Here is a 9832-nt window from a genome sequence, read left to right on the forward strand (position 1 = left end):
CTCCAAAGGACTTCATTCAAGCAACTTAATTAGTAACCATTAATAAAATGTATAAACAGCTGCTTAGGAGAAAATCAGATCACAAGCCCAAGTATTTTAATAAGGCCATTAGTCTGCAATTATATGTGAGACAGAAAAGTGTTATGAAACCACCCTGCACCAGCCTGGAGTGATGTCTGAATAAACATCAGAGAAATTTAGGTGCTGGCATCCTCCTAAGTTCCTGGCACTGATGGTGGTACTGCAAAGCTGCTGCTCTTCTTGGTGCCCTCTGCACCTTCTCTCTCTTGAGTATCTGGAGTGAGGATGTGTGCAGGGACTCAAGTATTGCAAGCACACATTTGTCAGCTACATGAACGGTTCATAAGCCATTGGCCCTGTGAGGCCTGATCTCCAAAGCATTCCTCTAAAAAATATGACTGAGCATGCTTTGGAGAAGACTCTTTGGGAAAGGCCACCAAGAAATACCTCTCTTTTTGCACCTACTCTCAAACTATCCTCCAGCCAAAACAGCTATAGACCTATCTGGCCAGCCTATGAGAGTGGTCTTCATTTGATGTGCACGTTGAACTCAGAGCTTTAATTCCCCAGTTGCCCACTTGATGTATGTGCTGGTTGGAAGTCTGGTGAAAGCCAGCAGCTTTCTCTTCCAGCAAAAGACCCAACAGGGCAGCAGCAAAGTGCCATGAGTTCATGGGGCAAGCTTGAGCCCTGGTGTGGCAAAGTCCAGCCTCACATGCAGCCCCATCCCAGACAGGACCAAAGCACCAGCACCTCTTCCTGATGGCAACAGAAATGGGCCAGCAGCTTCTGCATGGCAGCATCCCATTATCCCCCTTTGGAGGAGCCTCTCCTGAACCTAACATATATTTGTTATCTTTATCAACTACATCTCCTGCGGTTTCTAAAAGCTTGAGGTGAATTCTCTAAAGTAATATCTCCCCTTTTCTGTCATTACAAATCCATGTCAGCAAATGACAGGAGACCACTCCTCACTCCTATGCAGCAAAGCATGTATTTCCTTTACTGCAAATGTCCTTAGTGCTTGAAATAATTTAAACTTTCCCTCTAATAAGCTGACATACTTTCAGAATCTGTAGGGAAGCATACAGACAGCAAGAACTTTTATGGAAATATTTAGGATCCCAAGGAAGGCCCAGGCAAGAAATTAATTACCGTGCTTGGCCTACAGTGACAAGCACTGACCCATCGAGACACAAGTAGCTGGCAGGCAGGACAAGTAAGGGCAGTTTAGTTCTTTCCAGCCCCTTCCAGAATGAAGAACAGTGGTGCACCAGTGCTGCAATAAACTCTGGACATTTAGAAGTTTCATAGCCTTTTATTTTACTGAAAGAACAGCTCATGTGAAAAAAATGAAAGAAAAACCACCCAAGAAATAAAGCACTGAGGTTACAGCCAGGCTTCTACTCTGGCATAGAGTAGGGACCTTGCTGAGCCCTGGTGTGACAGTCCCAGGCTGGGCTGCAGGACACCCCATGGCCTCCCAGCCCAGCTGTGCCCCAGGTCTCCTCACAGCTGCAGATGGTGGGACAGCTGTGACACTGGTGTGAAGGAGCTCTGACCCCTCCCAGAAGGCACACTGGAACAAACTCAGACAAAGACACCTCTAATGAGGGACTGAGAAGATTAATGTTCTGCATTGAAAGAGAAAAGGTTAGAGAAACAACTAGTTCTCTCACTGCATTTGGTGTCTTGCCTGACTTTTTGGGATATATTTATAGTAAATCTATGTTGGAGCTTTTTTCCTGCATATCTGAAAGTTTCCTTCCTTTGACTAATACATTCATCCCATCAGTGCAAAGCTGCTCCATGCAAACACACTATAGCTAGTCCACATCTCACTTGAACAGTAACATAAGCACAAGGCAACAGGGCAGGCATTGAGAAGCATTAATATACTTTTGTGTCTCTCCTATGCCAAAGGCAAAACCACACGGAACTAGCATTTTTATTTCCTTTTTTCTGCCTTTTGGAGTGAAACTGTAATCACCCTACTCCAGAGCAGGAATTTAAATTGGGGCTTCAGCTTGGGGAACTAGATGATCTTTAAGGTCCCTTCCAACCATTCTATGATTTTATGGCTGCCTGGGAGGCTGGCTGATCTGCAGGCTGCTGGACAAAGTCAAGTGGACAAGCCTGTGGGATGAGCAGCACCTGAAATGCTTTTCAGGCCCTACATGTTACAGAGGGGGCTGGTTCTGAAAGCACCAAAAAAGCTTGAGGCTATGTCCACCAGAGACCAACCACAGGGAAAGTTTGTGAGTAGCCAGACCAGCTCAGGATCCTGAATTATGGGATGTGCTGGTTTTGACTAGGATACCAGTAATTTTCTCCACAGTAGCTGGTATGGAACTGTATTTTGGATTTGTGCTGGAAACAGTGTTGCTAACACTGGATGCTTAAATTATTGCTGAGCAGCTCTTACACAGAGTTGAGGCCTTTCCTGCCTCTCTCACTGCCCCACCACTGAGTGGGCTCAGAGGAGACACAGCTGGGACACTTCACCCCAGGTGACCACAGGGATGTTCCAGATCACATTTCATCATGCTCAGCATACAGTGCCAGAGGGAGGAGGAGGCAGGGGAGCCATTAAGAATCATGGTATTCATCTTCCCAAAACATGTGAGGGATCCCTGTTTTCCTGGGGATTACTGATTACTTGCCTGGCCATGGGGAGTGGTGAATTAATCCCTTGTTTTGCTTTGCTTGCATATGCAGCATTTGCATTACCTATCAAACTGTCTTTATCTCAACCCTTAAGTTTTCTTGCTGTTTTTTCTTCTGATTCTTTCCCTATTCCACTGGAGGGAAGAGAGTGAATGGCTGTATGGGATTTACTTTAGGCTGGGGATGAGCCACAACACAGCAGTGAATAAAAGACCCCTAACCATAGTCCAGTCATGACCTCTTAAGAGCTGTGCATACAGAGCCCCTTCCTGAGAACGCCTCTCTTTAGGGATATTCAGTGGCATTAATCTTCCCTCATAAGAAGACAGTGAAATTAAAAGGGAAAACACTCAGCACTGACAAAGATTGTTTTTTAAACACCATCATTATCCTGTGTGAGTCACTGCCACACTGTTATCGTTGCTACCAAGAAGGTAGATATTGATTTTTTTAAAAAAATACATGGTGTTTATATGAGTCAGAAGACTGTACACAGCTGTGTTAGACAGAGAAACCAGGATACCTCTTTCTTTCCTTGGGGCATTGGTCATGAGCAGGATTAGGAACCTCTTCTGTAATTCTTCATTTTCTGAGTTGCCCCTCTTGCTAAGCCACAGGGGTGCTCACTGTGCTCCCACCCAAAGGACTGGGGTTTGCTCTAGGGCAGCTGCCAGGACACAGCAGAGGCTCTTCCTGGGAGCACAGCCCTTGTGTGGGGCCAGGCTGCTCAGAGCCTCCCAGTGTCCCAGGCTGTCCATGGGCTGTGGGGCCAGGCTGCTCAGACCCTCCTGCTGTCCCAGACTGTGGGGCCAGGCTGCTCAGAGCCTCCTGGGGTCCCAGGCTGTCCATGGGCTGTGGGGCCAGGCTGCTCAGACCCTCCCAGTGTCCTGGTTTGCAGCCACGTGCTGCAGATTTTTTCACCACCACCAGGACGAGGCAGAGGCACTGCTCTAGGAGGGAATGGGGAGATGCTGCTCTAGGGCCACCCTCTGCTGTGGGATACAATCCAGCCTTGCCACTGGCAGGAGGGATAAAGACAGGAGATTGTATCAAACACCAGGGAGTACCTGCTACATGGAAAATCTCTTTTCAAATACATTTCCAGAGACATTGTGCATCCGTTCTCACTCTGAGCAGCAACACTTTGACCCCTCATATCCCACAGACAGGCCTGTGGGCTGTCATCACTGCTCTGTGCCACCACCCCATGTGCCCTGTGACAGCCTTCTGGGCTCCCCATCTCCCTTGCTACCAGCAGGAACAAAGTCTCTGCCACTCTAGCTGCAGTCATCCTTTACTGTAGGTCTTGCCTGTGTACTGGGAAATAGGTTCCTCTTACTCCAGGTATGCTCAGTGCCCAGCTCAGGATGGTGCTCATCTTAGCTGGCTCTCCTGGATGCTGAAGTAATCCAAGTGATCTGTCTGCTACTGCACAGGAGCTCAGCAGGGCCCACAGACCCTCAGGGCTGGTCAGAGCCCTCAGTCCCCAAACCTGCTCATGAGCTGTTACCTGTATGTGCAACCTCAGCTCTGGGTTGGGACACAAATGACTAAGCCCTCCCCAAGAAGAAGAGGGCTCCTCCTGCAGGAATTCCTTGACAAATTTTGAGTATGAGCTCTAAATCATAGGAGATTTCAATTTTAAGGAGCAGAGTTTCAACAAAGGAATTTTGTTCCCCTGTGTTCTAGTTCCAGTTTAACACTTCTGAAAATGTTCAGCGGGAATCAGGCCACTGGCATGGAAAGTTGCTATGTGCAGCATAATTAAAAGGAGTGAAGAAGGTCATACCTTCTGCAGTGGTGTTGGGCAAATCAGCAGTAAGTGGTGCTGCAGGAGGAGAATAGTGAAAGTATTACAGGCTTTCAGATCTTTGAAAGAATATCTGTCCTTCATCAGATCTAGCAAGCCAGATGTTCTGGGCTCTTGGCTTTCGGGCATTTTCCATGGTGAGATATTCCTTCACAAAACCTCTTTATTCCTCTTCACCAGACACACCAGCCACAAGGAACCACTCCATGGCCCCAAGGAGCTGTGATGGCCCAGCTACCTTGGCACCACAGCCCTGGGCCCACAGTACTTGCTCCACAACTAAGTTCTGGCCCCAAAGTTGAAAATAACTGTACACAGGAATTTCTGATTTCTGGCTTTCAGAGGCTTGGCTTAAGAGAAATAAATAAATTAACCTGGAGCAACATAACACTTGTGTGACTGCAAGTGCACTGCAGATGACTCTGATGAAGCTGTTGTTTGCTTCTTCAGGAAAAAGCACTTAGCGTGAGGTTTTAAAACCTGAGCAGCATGTAAATGGCAGTGAGACAGGAAGATGCTATTCTGAGCGACACCTTACACTGCTACGCGTATTCTAGTGAGCTCCAGGGATGCAGGGGAGAAAACCAGGGAGGCAGCAGCAGTTGTCAACATTTTCTGTCCCAGCACACAGCCTAGAATAGAGGTTGGCATTGAAAAGTTCACAAGAAACCATAGGTAAAGCAAAGTTCACTGAGGCAAGTGAACTTTGACAAGTAACACTCATGGCAGGTACCTGAGGGGGTGAAGGAAAGAAAGGGGAGGTCTGGAGGAGATAAGACTTCAAGGCAGACAGAAAGCAGAGAGACTTCGGTTCACAGTCAAGGAAATGCATAAATGCTGCATCCACCCCAACAATTTTCACTTGATATCACTTCATGGTTTGTCTGTATATAGCAGTTGAAAGCTATAATGAAGAGTACCAGAATGCAGCCTAATTTCTTGGCTCACTGTTGGGGCTATAATTTTGTCAGCCTTGCCTCAGCTCAGCATTACAGCGCTTTGAAGTAAAAATGGTTAAGACCTTTTTAGCTTCATTGCTCTTTGAAGGAAACATGACTTTGAACCATCTCAATCATACTGTAGAGAAAACTTTGAGCCTAGTGACGAAAGTCCGACAGGGGGAGCAGCAGCAAACCTAAAGAGGATGACATTACTCCAAGCCCCACAAAAACCAGCAGCATGAGGAAGAAAAAGGCAGCCGCTCAGGCTTCTGGAACAACAATTTCTGAAAAAAAAGTGGAAATGGAATCTTCTGCTGTCTTTCTTAAAATAGAAACTAAATCTCCTGGAGTGTTCTTGCACTACTCTTGGGTCATGCCTCCAGGCTAGAAAGTCAAAATTTGGCAGAGGCAACATTCTTGAGTGAGACTTAAGTGCTTGGTGTGTGTTGTGGGATACACAAGCATCTCAGTAAGAGGCAATTAACATTGTCCAAGTCCATTTAGGAAGCTTTGGGTCTCCCCAGTGAGCATCCTCCCCAGGGACACAGAGGTCTGCTGCTCAGTCACACCACAGGAGAGGCGGCCAGTGCCACTGCCTGGTGAGAGCAGTCTGCGGGGTGACAACACTGCCACACAAAGTGAGAGGTAACTCTGGGTGGACACTGGGCCAGAGGCCAGTGTGTGACAGGAGGGAGCCACAACACCCCTTTCAACTCACCTGCATGCACATGTGTGCACACTGCCTCTTGCCTCAGACAGAAAAAGAAGTTTAAAGATGTGAGGTGAGATGAGCATATTCCTGTCACCAGCTGAGAACACCCCTGAGCCAGACAGCCAGGTTGGAGCAGGAGTCTCAGATGTTCAATAAAAAGCATCAGTATTGATGATGCCAAGACCACAGAAGCCCTTCAGGATAGAGGTGGTGGGAGGGAAGAAGAGGGGCACAGACACCACAGAAGGAGCTGATGCTGCAGCAGACTGTTGCTAAGGGGGGATCCTGTTTGCTGAGGATCCTCAGGCTAAGGTGATGGGAAGAAATGGGGGAAGGAAGGGCACTGGCCTGAGAAGATAATAGAGCATTAGCATTTGGGTTTGGCTTGTAGAACCCCTCCTCCTGTTCAAACTGAGCAGCTGTTCCCACAACCAGCCTTGCCTCCAGGGCACTTTGCTCCCTTCCAGCAGAGCTGTCCCGTGCCAAAGGAAAAGAACTCCCCCCTCCCTGCTCCCAGAGGTGTCTGTGGCAGGCGCTGAACCATAACCAGCCTCTCTGAGATGTAGGGCCACCTTTACAACCCCAGATACTGAAGGGCTGTGCCTCACGGAGCGAGAGCCCCAGCAGCACAGTTCCTCACAGAGCAGACAAGATCATTTTCTGGGGAAGGAGGGAGGGACAGAGATAACGACAGCCCTGCTGCTCCACATGGCTTCTTGGCATGAAAGTATGAATGGGTTACTCCAAAAATTATAAAGGCACTTTTGAAAATTGATGCCCTTTTCCTCACATGGATATTTTTTCTCTCTTATCTCCTGAAACTGCTTCACCTGGATGAGCCCTTTGGACTCCCTGGGCATGGTGCAGTGTGAAGATTGTGGGGAGACACCACAAGCTGAGGCATGATATTATGATCCTCTGGCCCCCTCCACAGCCCTTCCTCTGTCAGATATCCCTGCAGAAGTTGCCCTCATCACTTGAAAACCCCCATCTCCTCTCCTCATGAGCAGCAGCAATTGCCCAATACTGATGCAGAGGAAAACGGTGGCAGGATCCATCCTTCCAGTGACACACTGCAAAACTTGTGTTCTAACGTGACCAAAATTTAATTAAAGCAAAACAGAACCAAAACAGTAATTTTAGAGAGGAATTTGGCAGGATGCTGGCTTTATTCAGTCAGCCTGCTTTATGGGATACAGTGCCTGAAGTCACAATTCTGCCAGATAGAGAGAGCTCCTCTAAACCAGATCATGCCTGAGGTAAAGCAGAAGGAGGACTTGGACCTGAAAGTCCCAGTCTAATACCTAACCAGCAGATGAGAGAGTTATTATGCTACCACCCACCCTTGGAGTCAGAATGTTTTGCTGTATAAAAATCCATTGCAGATGTGATTTGCACGGCAAAAAACTCCCTGTGGACCAAACCCACATCTCTGTGGGCTGTGCAGGTTTGGGATGTGCGGCCTTTTTCCATACTGCTGGCAGAGGGGAACAGGGAAGGTAAATGCTGGGCAGAAGGGGATCAATATCAGCAGGATTTGAATCTCACATGAACCTTAACTGATGTGAGCTGCAGTAGCTTCTCCGAGGAGTCTGTACTGATGCTGCAAGCTGCTGTGCACAGATAATCCTGAAGCTGACTGAGCTCCATTTTGGCCACCACTGTGAAAATAGGTGAGTCTTGTAAAAAATGTAAAGCTACTGAGGCCAAGCAGGCATATCCTCCTTAGATGGAATGGGTATGAATTAAAGTTTTGTTGGAAGTTTGCTGGTTGTGCCAGCCAAAAAGGTTCTGTTTATTTCACATTCAGCAGGTAAGGTTATTTTCATGTCAGTGTAGGATAACTCAGCTTGGCAAGAGTACCCAGGAGGTGTCTAGTCCAGCATCCTGCTCCAAACAGGGTCAGCCATGATGTCAAATTAGGGCTTTATGCAGTCAGGTATTGAAAAACCCCATGGATGCAGAGTATTTTAACAATAATGCCCTCAGCACCCTGGCTTGCAGGAAGTAGGATGGAGGATTTATTCCACTTGAGTGGCACATTTTAGACACTGCACCGCAAATACTGGCTGTAGTGACAGCAACTGTGAAATCACAATAAATATAATTTGCAAACAATCCTTTAAGCTGTGGGAGTGGAGGGCATAGCAACCCAGCCAGAGATGGCAAAGTGAAGAGTGAGAAGCTTGGGAATCAGCATTAGTAGGGAAGGACAGACAGGTTTGGGGACTGGACAGGATGCTGAGACTGTGGCTGGAAACCAAAGGAAGAAACACGAACACAGACTGGAGAGATCAACAAGGGAACAGGAGTGCACAAACCCTCACTGGACAAACAGCACAGAGGAACATCAGGACTGACAGCCAAGGGGGTGGGGAAATATTGAGAGGGAACACTGGCATTTATCCAAGTTATTTGAAATTTTTACCAAAGAGCTGGAGGGCACATAGGACTGAAAAGGAGAATTAAGGAGTTGTTCTTAGAGGTGATTGCAAATCAACAGGCTGGGAATTAATCAGGTTTGGGAACTACGGCACCTCTCCCCTTTCTGCACATGAGACAGAAAGCCTGTGAAGGAGTGGGAGAACCAGGAGTTTCAGCAATGCCTGTTGGCATATTCTTTCATTTGGAGGTTCTAACAACTTACTACTGACCTGTTTCTCTGCCTTGCTCCAGTGACACCATGATGTGACAACCAAGGCCTGCAACATGTCCAGTGTTTAACAAGGCCAAATATACACCACACACTTGATTTTGAGGTACGGAGGAGAGAATTTTATGAGAGAGACATTGCACTAACTACTGTATTAAAGAAGTTGTACTGTTAATAAAACCCACTGAAAATATCACAATCTAGATTGCTTATGCAATTTTAATTCAGCCTTGCCTCTGTGTGTGGTGCAATCTAGTCTAAATTAAATGATCCCAAAGATTATTATCTTGCTCCAGAAGACCTCTACTGCAAAGCAGACACAAGAAAGTCATTAAGTCCCTTCCCCAAAGAGCTTCCAGTCTTGGGAAACCTGACAAGGGGGTGTGAAGGGAGCCATTCCAGGAAGGAGGTGGGTAGGGAGTACTTAGGATAACGAACTTCAGTAGAACAGAAGCATTTACAACTAGATTATTTTTGGAGAATAACATTTGGACAAGAGAAGCTTCCATGAACACCTTGTAGAAGCTTTCCAGTGTCTAAAGGGGTCTAAAAGGGAAATGGGGACAGACTTTTTACAAGGGCACCTAGTGGCAGGACAAGGAGGAATGGCTTTACCCTGAAAGAGGGTAGGTTTAGATTAGATATTAGGAAGATATTGTAAGGAACTGGAACAGGTTGCCCAGGAAAGATGTGAATGACCCATCCCTGGAAGTGTTCAAGATTGTTGATCATGAAGATTGAGTGTTAAGGTCTCTCCAACCCAAACCAGTCTATGATTTTGTGAGTGTATCATTTTTTTCTTCCTGGAGTCAGAGTAATATTAAGAAAGTAGATAAAAATAATTAAAAGCAAGAAACAAGTTTCACAAGGGAGACACAACTAGGGGATCCACTGACACACAAGGCGAGGCAAAGGGAAAATTTCAGCACTGAAGATAAAAAAATGTGAGACAAAACAATGGTGATCTTTTGGTTATAGCAGTTCATTCCCCCTGCTGCATCTCCCTTTCCTTCTAGGAGGGCCAGGCA

Source organism: Melospiza georgiana, chromosome 2 (genome assembly GCF_028018845.1).
Source record: "Melospiza georgiana isolate bMelGeo1 chromosome 2, bMelGeo1.pri, whole genome shotgun sequence".
In the NCBI taxonomy this organism is placed as follows: domain Eukaryota; kingdom Metazoa; phylum Chordata; class Aves; order Passeriformes; family Passerellidae; genus Melospiza; species Melospiza georgiana.